The sequence below is a fragment of the Equus asinus genome, chromosome X (assembly GCF_041296235.1).
Source record: "Equus asinus isolate D_3611 breed Donkey chromosome X, EquAss-T2T_v2, whole genome shotgun sequence".
In the NCBI taxonomy this organism is placed as follows: Eukaryota; Metazoa; Chordata; class Mammalia; order Perissodactyla; family Equidae; genus Equus; species Equus asinus.
Window position 1 is genome coordinate 107,805,725 of NC_091820.1, and position 15,624 is coordinate 107,821,348.

At 48.9% G+C, this 15,624-nt stretch overlaps 1 long non-coding RNA gene across 8 annotated transcripts in view; it reads left to right on the forward strand.

Annotated features, from left to right (window-relative positions):
- Positions 1 to 15,624, forward strand: part of LOC123282622 (uncharacterized) — a 48,793-nt gene that overhangs the window by 17,636 nt on the left and 15,533 nt on the right. For 4 of the 8 annotated variants that reach the window (XR_011499761.1, XR_011499757.1, XR_011499762.1 and 1 more), the window contains exon 2: positions 14,452 to 14,570. This is a non-coding gene — a long non-coding RNA (uncharacterized lncRNA). Of the gene's footprint in view, positions 1 to 1,591; positions 1,734 to 4,619; positions 5,576 to 12,205; positions 12,390 to 14,451; positions 14,571 to 15,624 lie in introns of those variants that run through there. The other 4 variants (XR_011499758.1, XR_011499759.1, XR_011499763.1 and 1 more) reach the window with 4 other exon arrangements.

The window sequence follows — 15,624 nt, forward strand, 5'->3', positions numbered from 1 at the left end:
AAACAGGACAGAAAGCAGGGTTTTACAGGTTCTCGCCTAAGGGGCCGCAGGGACAGTGCGTACTGAGGCCGGGTGGCAGCCGCGTCCCCTTCTTGTCTTAAAACCACTTTACATGGTCAGCCAGTGGGTTCCTGCCATGTGTGTGTGGTGGTGGTGGTAGGGTGTGGCGTGCTGGGTGGGCCCCTTGGGATTCGCCCCAAGCTGCAGAGGCAAGTTCTCACGGGGCCCTTCAAGTGTGAGCGACGTGCTCCTCATAGCAGGTGAACCGATCCGTGCGTAAGAAGACCACAGGCGCTCTGCGCTTGCCTGCTCCGCCACCCAATGCGCGCATCTCCACCCGCAGAAGCCCACCTAGGTGTTTCCCACCCGGAGTCTTCCCGTGGCGGCGCAGCTGTCAGGTGATGGAGCCTGAGCTGGGCGCGACGACGCTTTGGCGGCTCTGGGGCGGGCACCTGGCCGCCTTCCCGAGTGAGTCGCGTGTGCCACCGTCCATGCCTAAACTCTGGGTCCCCGTGGGAGTAGAGCCAGGTCCCTCGGTGCCCGTCGGGAGGTGGACCTCACTCTTGATGCCGCTGCTGGGGCCCGTGGGCCGCCGCAATTTGTATGCGGCTGCTCGAGGCCTCGCTGTCAGGCTGGCCTCCCGGGGCCCCATGACAACGCCCTGGTGAGACTGTGCCCCAACGTGCACCACCCGGGGCTGGTGGGGACCCTGCGCCCGCTGTCAGTGCGTTTTTCAAGATCTGCTACCGACCCCCACGGCTAAAGATGTGGCTAGGATGGAGAGGTGCGGCTCCACTGCTGGGTGCCTCGACGAGGACCCCTTGCTTTCTGACTGCGAAGGCAGGCCGAGAGGACCCACTGGGGACCAGTGCTCTGCCCCATGGGGCGCTCGGCGTGCCGGTGCTCCCCGAAAGCGGCCGAGTCCGGAGCCGCCATGTTGGAGGCAGAGGCCCGCTTCACATGGGTTGGCGTTTTTTCGCCAGCAAAGGGCGGAGGTAGAGGAATCTGGGCAAGGGCAGCCTGGCAATCCTGGCGCAATACTGCCATCCAGAGGAAGCCGTTTGCGGATCCCGTGCACTCTGCTCGCTGGCTTCCGGGGAGGAAGGGCCCGGGAGTGAAGGCAGGGTCCAGAGCGGCTCAAGGAACGAGGCACTGGGCCTTGGCCGTCGGTCGGTTCTCTGGCCTTGGCAGCTCCAGAGCCAGGCACCGAGAGGAGGCGTGCTACCCGGGCGCTCAACGGGACAGGCCCAGGAGGCCAAGGCTCGGGGACCCAGTAGCCGCCATGTCTGGTCTGGTCAGGGCTGGCCTGGCGGAAGCAGCTCCAAAGGAGCTCGGGGCTGGGTGCTGTGCGCATTGGGCCGTGTACCCCTTCCCCTCTTAGCAAGACCAGGCCGGGCCTGGATGGGCCTGGGGCCTTGGACGCATCTCACTGGACACGGGACAGCCCTGCCACAGACCGCCGTGGGCACAGGAGCATGTCTGGCATTGATGCAGGCGGGACCCGAGATGTCCCCGTGTCGGGTTCCGGGGATCGGGTGTTGTGAGGCCCGGCACCCAAACGTCCAAGAGGCTTGAGGCGGTCCTTGAGAACGCGAGGCGGGTGGAGTCTGGCGGGGCACTGTATCAGCAGTTCCCACCAGCGACGGGCCCTCATGGGGTCAGCTGGTACGGAAGCAGCGGCAGCCCCCTCCTCCGAAGCCTGGGTCTGAGAAGCAATGCCTAACAGAGTTGAGGTAGCTGCGGTGCCATCCCCTGGGGTTTCAGTTACTCGGTTGGTCCCGAGTGGCCTCCAGTCCCAGAGGAGCAGTCCCCCGCTGCGTGCTGCTGCGTTGATAGCCTTTGGCTTTCAGTGCCACCTTCTCCAAGGTCCCATCAGAGTCTCTGGGACCACGGGAAGGAATAGCCCTGGCTGCTGTGTCCCAGTCCCCTGCTTGCTTCAGACCAGGTTGTCAAGGGACCGGCGTGGAGAGTGCACCAAAAGGGGTCAGCCCTGTTGGACGGTGGACACTTGCTCCACACCCCCAACCCCACTCCGCAGACCCAGTGCCAATTCAGCACTTTGTCCAAGGCTCCAAAGGAGCCTGGTTCCGGACACACGGACTCAACGTGGAGACCCTGGCTGTCCCCATAGCCCACTTGTGGAATAAGCTCTGGGTCGGGTTGGGTCCTCCCTTCTCCTACACACACCCTCACCCTCAGGCACCCAGCCCACCACGCTCGGTGCTGCATGGGGCAGTGCTCCCTGCTTGGATGTTCACCTCTGCCCTGCCCTGCTTCCTCTAACTCGAATCCTCATGATGGTGCCTCAGGGCTGAGCGTTCCATCCCCTTCTGTGGGACCTCCTGGAATGGTGCCCACTGCAGCCCGTGTCACTTTCTGTAGAGCTCTCCTTGGGGAAGAGGCTTTGGACACAGGGTCTGGTGGGGGAGCCGGGGGAAGGGGGTGGCGGGAGAGGCTTTGGACGCCGCCTTAGTTGTTGCCGAGAAACAGGGCGCGCTGTCGACCTCCAGGGGTGGTCTGCAGCGCCTAGCTCAAGAGCCTGGGGGCCTCCCGGCACCCTTTGGGCCTCGGCACAAACAGCGGCCCCCAACCCCCTCCACAAGTGTAAAACGCCCTGCTTGAAGTCCCAGGTGCCTTCCCAAATGAAAGGACCTGGGTCACATTGCCCTGGGGGCCCAGGGGTTAGGGCTGCGCTGGCCTACTCCCAGCAGGAGTCGGGGAGATGCGCCTGGATTCCGTGGCTCCAGAGGACAATGTCCTTTTCTGCTTGCTGGTCACGAGCGGTTACGGACACCCTCTGTGTCTACAGGTCATGAGATAGGAGGTAAGGGATACTGTGGGGCCCGACCCACAGAGCCATGTGGTGGGACTTATGCGACCCCAAGCCCAACCTGCTGGAGATCCGGTGCGCTTGCGTTGCCCTGCTTTGTCGTGGCCAGGTCCCAGCCAGCTCTAGGCCATTCCTCAGGAGGCTCAGCCCTCCTCCGGGGATCTCCTGTCGCTCCCGCTTGTGCTCTGAGGACTAGACGCGGGCCTTGGCGTTTGGTCAGAACCGAACCCAGAGGGATGGTGGCAGACCTTGGAGAATGGAGACTCCTGGTATCGGCAGGCGGGAAGGGGTGCTCTCTGTGAGCCTGCTTGGAAGTCCTGGTGGCTGAGAGTGTCCGGAATGAGCCTTTGGACCCGAGCTGGGCCAAGGACTTCTGCGCCTCAGAAGGGACCGCCACGGCGCAGGCAACCCAGAGAGGCGTGGTAGACACTCGTGCCTTCACGGGGGCGAGCCCGCGCAGCTGCACCTCCCTTCCCGGAGGCGCCCGAGGCTCTTGGACTGGTGAGCCTGGACTGGGAGAATCGCACCCAGTCCCACTTGGTCCGGCCCGGGCTGTCTCCGGGAGGATGCGTCCCTTTGGGAACGCTGGGCAGTACCCATGTGGCAGTTCCGAGGCCCGGGCCCTTTTGGTGTCTGTTCTTGCACCTCCCCCCAGCAGTCAGGGAACAACTGTCCCAAGTGAGCAGAGGAGCGTCTCCAGGATGGTGTCGTTCCCCCACGGTTCGAAGGACCAAAGGGTCATGAGGGAACAGAAGGACCCTGCAGAGGTGGTAACCTGAGGGTGGGAAGCGTTGCCTTTCGGAGGTGGGACGGGATATTCTGGATATTTGTTCCCTGCGCTAGGAGGAGCAAGGTGGTGGGCCCCTTGGGCCTGAGTCCTTGGGAGAAGTGGGTCCGCTTTGGAGGGAAAAAGGCGGAAATGTTCTCTAAGGGTTGAAGTGGGAGGAGTATAACACAATAGGAAACCAAGGAGGTGGGTCCCCCAGGCTGACGGGCACACACGTCTATGCCCCCAGCACACAGACCGGAGTTCAATCCGATGTCCTCCTTTTGCCTACACAGACGGTTGCTCTAGGGGGGGCAACCTCCTGTGGATGAAAAGGATGACATCCAACTGTGACCTACCTTTTCCTCAGCCTGTGTGTGTAGCCCCGTGTGTGGGTGTGTGTCTGTCTGAGGCAAGGGTTGTGAGATGCTGTCGGGTTGGGGGCGTGCTTTCTCGAAGTTCTCTTGATGCTTCTCAGGCATCGTGAGTGTGTTCTAACAGCCTCCCGTGGCCTCTGTGGTACTTGTCGAGCGACACGGTCAGGGGTAGCCCGGCAGGAAAAAGAATTAAAAACCCAACTGACTAGGACCACCACCTCCGCAGCAAACGGGACAGAAAGCAGGGTTTTGCCAGTTCTCGCCAAAGGGGAGTATTTGGGGGGCCGTGGGGGTGGTGCGCATGGAGGCCAGGGTGGCAGCCTACGTTCCCCTCTTGTCTGTACCAGACCACTTTACCTGGTCAGCCAGTGGGTTCCTGCCACATGTGGGGGTAAGTGGGCTTCTTCTCCCTTGGGATTCTCCCCGAGCTTCAGAGCCAAGTTCTCAAGGGGCCCTTGATGTGACGGTGAGGTGTTCCTCTTAGCAGGTGGGCAAGACCACATGCCCTGTGCACTCCCATCTCCCGCTCTGCCACCAAATGTGCATGTCTCCACCCTCAGAAGCCCACAGAGGCGTTTCCCACCCCGAGCCTTCCCACGGCGGCTCAGCTGTCAGGAGATGGACCCTGGGCCAGGCGCAAGGATGCTTTGGATTCTCTGGGGCAGGCTGCCAGCTGTCCTCCCGACTGAGCCGCGTGTGCCACCGTTCATGTGTAAACTCTGGGGCCCCATGGGAGAAGAGCCCGGTCTCTCGGGGCCCGCCAGCAGATGGACCTCACTCTTGGCGCCCCTGCCCGGACTGTGGGCTGCCGCCCTTTGTGTGCGGCTGCTCGAGGCCTCACGGTCAGGCCGTACCCGGGGTCCCCGTGAGGACGCCCTGGGGAGAGTGTGCCCGCATGGGACCGGCCAGGGTTGGTGAGGACCCTGCGCGCACGCTCAGTGCATTTCCCGAGGTCTGCTTCCGACATGCAGGGCAAAGATGTGACTAGGACGGAAAGGTGTGGCTCCACTGCTGGGTGCCTCGACGAGGAGCCCTTGCTTTCTGACTGCAGAGGCAGGCGGAGAGGACCCACCGGAGACCACTATTCTGCCCCACGTGGCACTCCACGTGAGGGTGCTCCCCAAAGCGGCCCAGACCGGGAGCCGCCATGTTGGAGGCAAAAACCCGCTCCACAGGGTTTGGCGTTTTTTCCGCAGCAAAGGGCGGAGGGAGAGGACTCTGGGCAAGGGCAGCCTGGCATTTCTGGTGCAATGCTGCCATCCAGAGGAAGCCGTTTGCGGATCCCGTGCACCCTGCACGCTGGCTTCCGGGGAGGAGTGGCCCTTGCGTGAAGGCAGGGTCCGGGGCAGGAGGAGGGATGGCCGCTGGGCCCAGGGCGGGGTTCGGGCCTTGGGCCCTGGTATCTCCAGAGCCAGGCACCCGGAGGAGTGGCGCGGCCCGGGCACCTGGCAGGACGGGCCCAGGAGGCCAAGGCTCGTGACCCCCGGTGGCCGCCATGTATGGTCTGGTCAGGTCAGGGATGGCCAGGCGGAAGCTGCCCGGAAGGAGCTCGAGACCTGGGAGCTGTGCGCATTTGGCTACGTGTCTCTGGAAGAAAAACAGGTTTTACTTGCACAGGCAATTTCCCCAATAGCTTATCTATTTCATGGTGCAGAGCATCCTATGAGCGTTGCATGTAGTGCGGGTGGTTGTCTTTATTGGAAAAGGTGGAGGCGTAATGGGAGTTGTCCTTCTGTCCAGCTTAGCACATCCGACCAGGAGCCTTGGTATTTCATTTCCAAGTGGGCTTGAGGAGGAAGCTCCTGTAAGTTCCACGTGACATGTGCATCATCTTGTAGAGGATCTGCGGTCTCAGTTTTTGCTTTTTATCCTTAAAATTGTTCTTTTCACAGTGTAAATAAGGCTCAGTTCATTTTGGGGAAATTCATGACATCCCGATTGGTCAAACATGCCATCAAATCTTCACTGTAGAAATTCCATTTGGGAGCCGGCAGGTGGCATAGTGGTTAAGTTCATGCGCTCTGCTTTGGCAGCCCAGGGTCCCCCATTGGGCTCCCGGTGTGGACCTTCGGACCACTTATCAAGCGCTGCTGTGGCGGCATCCCACATGTAAAGTAGAGGAAGATGGGCACAGATGTTGGCACAGATATTAGCTCAGGGCCAACCTTCCTCGGCATAGAAATGAGGATTGGCAGTGTATATTAGGTCAGGGCTAATCTTCTTCAAAAAATAAATAAATAAAAATAAACAAAATCTTTTTTTAAATTTTCATTTGTAGTTTTAAATTTTAGGGAAAAAATCCAAAGTTCTCATTATTAGTAACTAGAAACAAAGCACATATAGAGCCCTCCTTCACACCCAGAGAACCTTAATCTTGTTGGTTAGTAAGAAATAAGTAACATTTCATTTTTTTTTCCTTTGTGGAATTTTTTCTCAGCATAATTAGTTTACCTTGTAGCAAGTTTTGAATTATTTCACCATGTTTTATTATGTTTTAAAATCTACATTAAAAATTTGTGTTGCTGTTGTTGAAAAAAATAAAATAAATTTTACTGTGTAACCAGTCTTTAGAGTACTGGTTAGCACTGTTAAGTATATTGTTATGGAATAGATCTCTAGAACTTTTCCATCTTGGAAAACTGAACTCTGTACCCTTTAAATGACAAATTCCTATTTTTCCTTCCCCCAGCCACTGGTATCCACCATTCTACTTTGTTTTTCTATGAATTTGACCACTTTACATACCACATATATGTGGAATCTTAAAGTATTTTTTTCTGTGACTGTCTTATTTCACTTGCATATCGTCTGCAAGCTTCATCCATTGTGGCATGTGACGGGACTTCCTTCCCTTCAAGGGCTGAATAGTATTCCCTTGTGTGTATATACCATATTTTGTTTATCCATTCATCTGAAGATCAATGTTTGGGGTGTTTCCACTTCTTCACTATTGTGAATAGTGCTGCTATGACCATGAGTTTTCAAATATCTCTAAGACTCTGCTTTCAGTTATTTTGGATTTGTTCCTAGAATTTCAAGCAGTAGGTCATATGGTAGTTCTATGTCAATTTTTTGAGGATCGGCCACACTGTTTTCCATAGTGGTTGCTCCATTTTATAATCCTAGCAACAGTGCACAAGGGTTTGAATTTCTCCAAATCCTCACCAACAGTTGTTACTTTCTGTATTTTTTTAAATAGTAGGTCTATGTTAATCTGTGTGAGGTGCTCTCATTTTGGTTTCCATTTGCATCTCTAAAGATTAGTGATGTTAAGAACCTTTTCATATTCTGGTTGTCCATTTGTATACCATCTTTAGAGAAATGTCAAGTCCTGAGCTCATTTGTTAATCAGGTCGTTTTTTAAGTTGTAGGAATTGCTTATATATTTTAGATATTAATACCTTATCATCTATGTCATTTGCAAGTATTTTCTCTTATTCTGTAGGTTATCTTTTCACCGTTGATTTGTCCTTTGACTCACAGCAGTTTTTAGATGGATGTAGTCTCATTTGTCTATTTTTGCTTTTGTTGCTTGTGCTTTCATGTCATATCCAAGAAATCACTGCCAAATCCAATGTCCAGAATTTTCACTTATGTTTTCTTCTAGGATTTTTATAATTTTGCATCCTACATTTAGGTATTTGATATATTTTGAGTTAATTTTTGTATATGGTGTAACATACGGGTCCAACTTCTTTCTTGTATATGTGGATATCCAATTGGCCCAATGGGATTTGTTGAAGAGCCTGCCTTTCACCATTGAGAGCTATTGGCACCCCTGTCAAAAACCACTTGATCAGATATGCGATTGTGTATTTTGGGGCTCGCTAGTCTTCTCCGTTGGTCTATATGTCTGTTTTTATGCCATTACCATGCTGTTTTGATTAGTGTAGTAATTTTTTGTAATAAGTTTTGAAATCAGGAAGTGTGAGACCTCCACCTTTGTTCTTTTTCAAGATTGTTGTGAGTATTTGAGGGCCCCTTAAAATTCCTTATGAATTGTAGGATGGATTTTTCTATTTCCACAAAAAATATTGTTGGAATTTTGATATGGATTGCACCGAGTCTGTAGATAGCTTTGGGTAGTCCTGACATTTTAACAATATTAAGTCCTTAAATCCATGAATACAGGATGTCTTTCCATATATTTGTGTCTTCTTTAATGGTTTTCATCAATGTTTTCTAGGGTTTTTTAAAAATGTTTTTTATTGCTTTTTCCTCCACAAATTCCCCCAGCACATAGTTGTATATTTTAGTTGTGGGTCCTCCTAGTTGTGTCATGTGGGATGCTGCCCCAGCATGGCTGGATGAGCGGTGCCATGTCCAAGCCCAGGACTCGAACCAGCGAAACCCCGGGCCGCAGAATCAGAGCACGCGAACTTAACCACTTGGCCACGGGCCGGCCCCTGTTTTCTAGTTTTTAGCGTACAAGTCTTTCACTTCCCTGGTTAGGTTTGTTGCTCAGTATTTTATTCTTTTTGATGATATTGTAAATGGAATTCTTTTCTTTCATTTCTAGATTCTTCATTTAACCTAAATTTTTACTTGTTTAAAAAGCGTCATTGTTTCATTAATTTAAAAGGCATCCTCATTTTAGATCCTCCTATTTCATAGATCCGTAAAAAGATGAAAACATAAACCACTATTATTCCCATCACTTGCAGAAAGACCCTGAAAATTTGGAGTTTTGTTTTTTCATGTTATTACATGCACACATGGAAATGGAATTATAATTATCTTAGGTTGAAAATTCATTTCTACACTCTATGCTGTTAAGCAACCATCAATTCTTGCAGAAAATTCTTTCCACATTTAAAAATCACAATTCAAATTCCTGGTTTATTTAAAAGAAAAAAATCCTAGCACAAGTATGATTGAAAGTGCCTCCAAATTCCGCTGCCCAGTAGTAAACATAATGAATAGCCTGGTCAATTAATCTGTTTTTGTTTTTCACCATGTATAAATGACGAACAGGACATGTGGGTTTGGATATATATGCAACAAACAAATGCATGTGTATATAGCGGACTTTTGTCTTTTGTTAATTTGTATAAATGTAATGACCTAACCTACGTTTTCTTCAGATTTCTCATAAATAACCAAAAATAAACAGAATGGATTTGTGAAGGGTGGCAGAATATACCACCCAAAAGTGTGCCACTTTGACATAAGACTTATTTTGAGCTGAAGGCACTTAAGCAGCAGCAGATGTGACAAAAGCTCCCTGACCTCCCCCTATTTGCCTAAAATAGATTGTAAAATTTCAAAGGTGTCCCTCTTCCTTTCTCTACCGGGAAGGAGAGAAGTTAATCCCTGGAGAAACCATTAGGCCCTTATCAGCCTAGAGATGGCATCAGAGAAATCTGCATAGCAAGCTGTACTAACTAGTCCTTATCTACTATTAGTTTCCCATCTATTTACCTTCTCATAATTTTCTGCCCTAGACTCAAGGTACTTTTCCTTTGTCTTGTCATTTCTCTAAAAATTTGTTCCTTTGCTAAAATACTATGTGTGCTCAAATTCTAACCAAACGTTTGAGTTACTCATCTCTGGGGACTCCCATGTGACATAGGCGTGATACGCATTAATAAACTTTGGTTTGTTTTCCTCCTGTTAATCTGTCTTTTTTTTATAGTGGTACCAGCTAAAAACTTTGAAAAGTAAAAGGAATATTATTTTCCTCTCTTACAGTGGGCAAATGATGTCTGCCATGAAACAGTAAAGTGACAAATTTACTGTTCACCATTCACAAAACTACTTAGAGATAAAAGAATTTTAAACAAGAACACTTTCAAAAGATGTTATAAGTTAGTATCATTCACAAGCCTGAGGTTAGGACAGCCTTTGCTGCCCCCTTCCCAGGTGAGAAGCCGGATCCCGAGGGCAGGCCCGTCACCTCCTGCTCTTTGCCAAGGACCTGCTCGGGAGCCAGCGCCTCTTCCTCCATCTTCCCGGGGCTGCTGCAGGTGGTGTCCACAGCCCGAGGTGGGTGGGGTGTGCTGGGTCACAGTGACTTGCAGGTTTTTCCGGCCTGACTGGTGCCTTTATTTATATTTTCCTTCATTTTGAAAAAAAGAACATGCTCTTTTTGCAAGGTAAGGTTCGTAGGATACCCTGTACCTTAGAGAGGAAAAGGAAGATAACAGGTGATGCCCCCAGCGCAGAGATGAGGGCTGTTACATTGGGGCGTGTATCATCCCGGGAGGTTGTTCCCTAAGGACAGAGAGAGAAAGGGAGAGATGCAAATAAAGATCCTTTAAAAACAATAGTCTAAGGAGCTCCCTAGGCCCATGGATAACCTGCAGGCTATTTGGTGAATGAAATAATTGACTTAAAAGAAACACTTCTAAAAGAAACCCAGGGGCTCTGCATCAGCCCCAGGGCAGCGCAACTGACTGCTGACTGCCCCTAACTCCCCAGAATTTCCTGCCTCCATTCCACTCCCCAACAGAGGACCTGCGAAGGCTCAGGCCCCCCGGAGACCACCTGCTGTCTGGCTACTCCCAGCCTTGGCTCTGACTCATGGCCCCTTTCTCTCACCCCCTTTCTCTCTGCCCTTTGGGCAGGGATGGGGGGATTTCCAGGGCAGGAGGGAGGAGGACAATGAGGACCCTGAGGTGCTTTGTCCTGGCCAGGCAGCTGCCTTTTTGCAGTTCAGGTCAACACAGGAAATCACAAAACCCTAGCTACCTTCAACTGAGGGGGAGCATTTTGGGTGGAAATATTAATGCTCTGCCACAATCTCCTCACCTGTGAACAATGGAAAGTGAAAGGTCTTCCCCCGCTTCCCCAGGTGGAATTATAGGACAAGACCTTCCACCATGAGCCTAAGCTGCCCCTCTCTGGATTCCTCCCAATTTTTCTTGTCCTTCACTTTTGGGAGTAATGGCTATTCCCCCAGGCAGGGAACGAGGTCAACACTCTTTCTTTTCTGTCCCTGTTCCCTGGATAGACAGAGATTCAGTAAGTAATCATTGTGCTAAGAAACTGAGGTCCCCAGAGACTAAGTGGCTTTGCCAAGGTGAATCATGGTGGCACAGAATGGATTCACACATGTGGCTCCCAGGACTACAAATCCATTAATCTTGTAGGGGAGGGAAAATATCTTTTTCTTCTACTCTTCTAAGTTCTCCACTGGGATCCCGGTAACAAAAGACAGATTAACTAGAGAAAAGCATACAAATTTATTTAATATAAATTTACATGACTTGGGAGCCTTCACAAGTAAATGAAGGCCCGAAGAAATGATTAAACCTGAGTGTTTTTATGCTAGGTTTGATGAAGACTGGAAAGTCATGGAAAGATTGTCAAGTTACAAAAACAGAAACCAGTTTAAAAGGCAAAGTGTTTATTTGGGATCAAAGAATTGCAATTCAGTGAGCACAGACTCAAACCCAAATAGTGTCCCACTAAGAAGTAAAAAGTCAGGGATTTTTAAAGGCAAAGAAGGGAGGTTGTATTGCAACGAATTTTAATTGGAGTTGGAGGCGGAGAGCAAGTCTTGGCTGAACATTGATTGACTATTGATTGTAGCTTCAGAAAGTCCACAATCCTCAGTCTTTGTGATCAGGGTGCCTGTTCTCCTGCTGACTTCTCACACAACTGCTTGTAAGACAATTGCTGTTTTGGTCCAGTCAAAGCAGTGTGTCTGGAAAGGCGGCTCCTACTCCATTTTAAAATGGCTCCGCTATAGTCAGTTTTGAAATATGATAGGACAGAGTATGAGCTAAGTGTATTAAAATGGGGAAACTTACCGAGTCCTGTTCATTCAGATTCCTCTCTGTGTCCCTTCTAATCCAGAGGTAAGAATGCTCCTTTCCTTCAGGTATAGGGAGGGCACCTCTCACACGAGGGTTTTATGCCCTGCTTCAGGGGAAGGTCAGAAAGTCCTTCCTAGTACATGCCATTTCTGAAATTTCTTCAGCTTAAAATAATCAATATGCCAAGGGTAGCATGTCCTGAACCTCATTACTATCTCCATGTAAATGACCAACAAGTACAAGAAAAGTACATTAAACATCATTAGTCATTAAAGAAGTAGAAATTAAGACCACAAGGAGATACCACTTCATACCTACTAAAAAGGGTATAATAAAATTAAATGGGACATGGTTGTTTTCATGTGGCATTAGGGAGTAACTGTAATTTTTATTAGGTGCAAGGATGGTATTGGTTTTTTTGTTGTTGTTGTTGTTTGCTTTTTAAATTTTTTTTTCCTTTTTCTCCCCAAAGCCCCCCGGTACATAGCTGTATATTCTTCTCTGTGGGTCCTTCTAGTTGTGGTATGTGGAACGCTGCCTCAGCGTGGTTTGATGAGCAGTGCCATGTCCTTGCCCAGGATTCGAGCCAACGAAACACTGGGCCTCCTGCAGCGGAGCGCGTGAACTTAACCACTCGGCCACAGGGCCAGACCCCGGTATTTTGGTTTTTTAAAGACCTTATCTGTTAGAGTGAGTGTATGATATATTAGATCACATGGAATGTATCACTTATGATTTATGGGTGAAGTCAATATGCTTTGAAATACTGCAGCAAAAAAAAAAAGCCAAAACATAATGAGAAAAATGTTGATTATTGTTGAAGCTGTTGGTGGTGAAGGGCTTTAGAATGTGCACCCTGAAACATGCCTCTTTGGCATATGGATTATTTTGAGTTTAAAGGTGACCAAATCCAGCAAAGGTAAGAAAAACTCTTTACCTCTTCTAAAGGAAATTTACCTTTATAAAGGAAAATCCCATTAGTAAAAGTATTTGTACCAAGAAGAGCACCACTCCCAGAGTGGTTTTCCCAGAGACAACTTTTATGAAACTTCCCTTCCTATGTATGGAATTCAAACAGTTTTTTCCCTCCTGTTAATTTCTCTTATTTCAATTTAATTCTTAGGCCAGCCACAGAACTTAGAAAGACAGAAGGAAGTTTTTCTTCTCCTAGAGTGTAAATGGAATTTTTCTTATGTTTTTCGATCTGTTTTGCTTAAAATTATCCGTAATTTTCCCCTAAGTGGAAGAATGACAAGAACAACTCTGCCAGGCAAAACTGATAAGGAAATCAGTTTGAGTATGTTTTTGAAAATATGGGAGAAAATATCTAAAATAAGAGTTGATTATGGTTACATTAACAGAGCTGTAATTGGTTGTGTCTCCAGTTAGGACTAGAGACAGGTGAGTTTTGTTTAATGTATTGTAGAAATAGTCAAGGGCTTAATCGATGTGAAGGTATCTATTTTTAATGGGCCCTTGTATGAGAATGTAAATAGTGGGAGGAAATTCTGAAAGATGCACCCTATACAGTTAACAGGGTCACCTTGGGAAATGGCGTGAACATTGGGACTGGTGGCCAAAGGTGACTTTCATTATTGGCTGAGCACCTGCTGTGTGCTAGACCCTGTTCTTCCGGCTGAAATACAGCCATGAAAGAGACAAAAAGGTCCCCGCTCACAGGGGTGGAATTTGCCTGAGAGAGAATGAAAAAATGGGATCAATATGACACATATATACCACAACAGGTGGTGGTGGGTGCTACACAGCTCCCTAAAGCAGGGAAGCGGAAGGGGGTGTGCAGAGGGTGTAGGGATCTGCACCTTCCTGAAGGTTCTGCAGCCAAGTCCTCACTGAGAAAGTGACATAGAGACCTGAAGGAAGTGAGGGGGGAGCCTGGTGGAGATCTGGGGGATGCAAGTGGCAATGAGAGGGACTATCCCGGGCCTCTTACTCACGTGACTCTTAAATGACTTAGCCACTGAGAAACTGTCATTTTCCCTCCAGTTTTGATGCAAGAGGTGCTGTGTTGTTGTATCTTGGCAGTAGGAGATTGGTGAGCTTGGGGCTAGAATTACCTTGATGGTTTACTTGATTGGGACATGGTTTAGGACCTTTGCCACTGAATAAACTGAGGCTCTAGCCATGCATACTAAGCGTGTGTGCTTGTATAAAGTGGATCTTTTGTGATACTTGTATAAATTGCTCCTTGAATAGCATCTTACTTAAGTGGCTCAGTCCCATTTTGTAAGCTGTTTATAGCTACTGGAGTGACAGTGCTGTACAAAACCCAAACTGTCGCATGCCACCTAGTGCCAGGATACTCATCCCTCATGGAATCAATAAGTTACAGATGGGAGAACATTTCCTTCTCCGTGGATGTAGGGCTCACAGGTTATTTATTTCATTAACCTCAGGGATAGTAGTTTAAGCAAGTAGAAAGGCAGATCGTTGTCCTTGACCACAGGGCTGGATCCCAACAAGTTACTTTGCAAAGTCACTAAGAGGTCAGAGGTGACTACATGACAGTGGGTTTGCAGTATAAAGTCCAGGCCATCTTTAGGCTCAGGCTGATTTCTCCCGAGGGTGTGTAGTGGCTGGAAGGGTTTCTCTTGCAAAGCTAGAAAAAGACTGGCTTGTTTGTTTCATGCTGAATCTTTCCTTAGGGAAATTGATTTGTGTCCATTGCAAAGGTATTAAACACTGGTCTTTTCCTTTCAGGTCACACTTTTGTAAGAGACTTGAAGAGCGTGGTCTACAGCTTGTGCTGCGCCGCAGGGGTGTAGACCCAGAGTGCAAGCACAGGCAAGGATCAGACACTCATTTCACACTTCTGATAGGTAGGTAATACAACTCTCAGTTGCAGCGTGATGGTGTGTTACGCCCTGTTCTGTACAAGAGGCTTGTCTCTCAAGGTGGGTCTCTCACTGAACTCCCTCTGTTAGCATCTGGTTAGCACTGTGTCCATGCACCCAGTCACCATAATTGTTCATTATGAGGATCATGAGAGGTCTGCCTGTGTGAGTGGAAATATTAACCTATTTGGTAAGTCCCAACACCCCTGAACTCAGTTTGAACTCAAAGCCTCCAAAAGGCCATTATATGACTGGAACTGATTTCACGTCCCTGGGAGGAATGGACTACAACTCTCAGTGTACTTTGTGTCTTACCCCTTGAGTTTTACCAGCATGACTTTCTGAAGTGTTTTAATCCAGTTTATCCTGGTGCCATGGAGGTTTCGTAGAAGTCGTGAGTATATCAGGCTCCATTTAGTGTTATAGCTATGTTCTTGTGCTCAAGATGGGGGAAAGATAACAGGCATATTTCGGCAACCTGGGACCTTTTATAGCTGTCAGAGTAGCCTGATATTGTCATAAACCCTAGAGCGAGGAAAGAATTTGAGGCGATCCTGTGTGTCCCCCTGGATGCTGAGGAAAGGTCCTTCTGTCATCCTACATTGGAATCTCTGAAGGGTGATGTGAAACTTCCCTTGGGAAGTGTACTTTGCTACAGGGCCTTCTAGATAAGCAGTTTTATTTATAGCTAATTGAAATCGCTATTGGGACGGATCAAGCGTGAACTCATCTGTCATTCTTTACAGGAAGTAAACTACAACCATTCAATGCCAATTCTGTATTATTCTTCTGGTGTATAGCACAGGACAGGCTCAGAGTAATACTGAAAGATCAATAGGTTATTATTACTTATGATGTATTTTTTTGTGATTTTAATACAAATACATATGTGTTATAAGTGAAGTTTGATGAGGGCGTCATAAGGGACAATTTTGTAGCAGTTGTACTGGCTCATCACCTCTTGTGGACCACATCGTTGGCACACTCTCCTGCTGACGTGGGTGAGCAAGTCAGGGTTCAGCAGACATCGGCTTCGCAC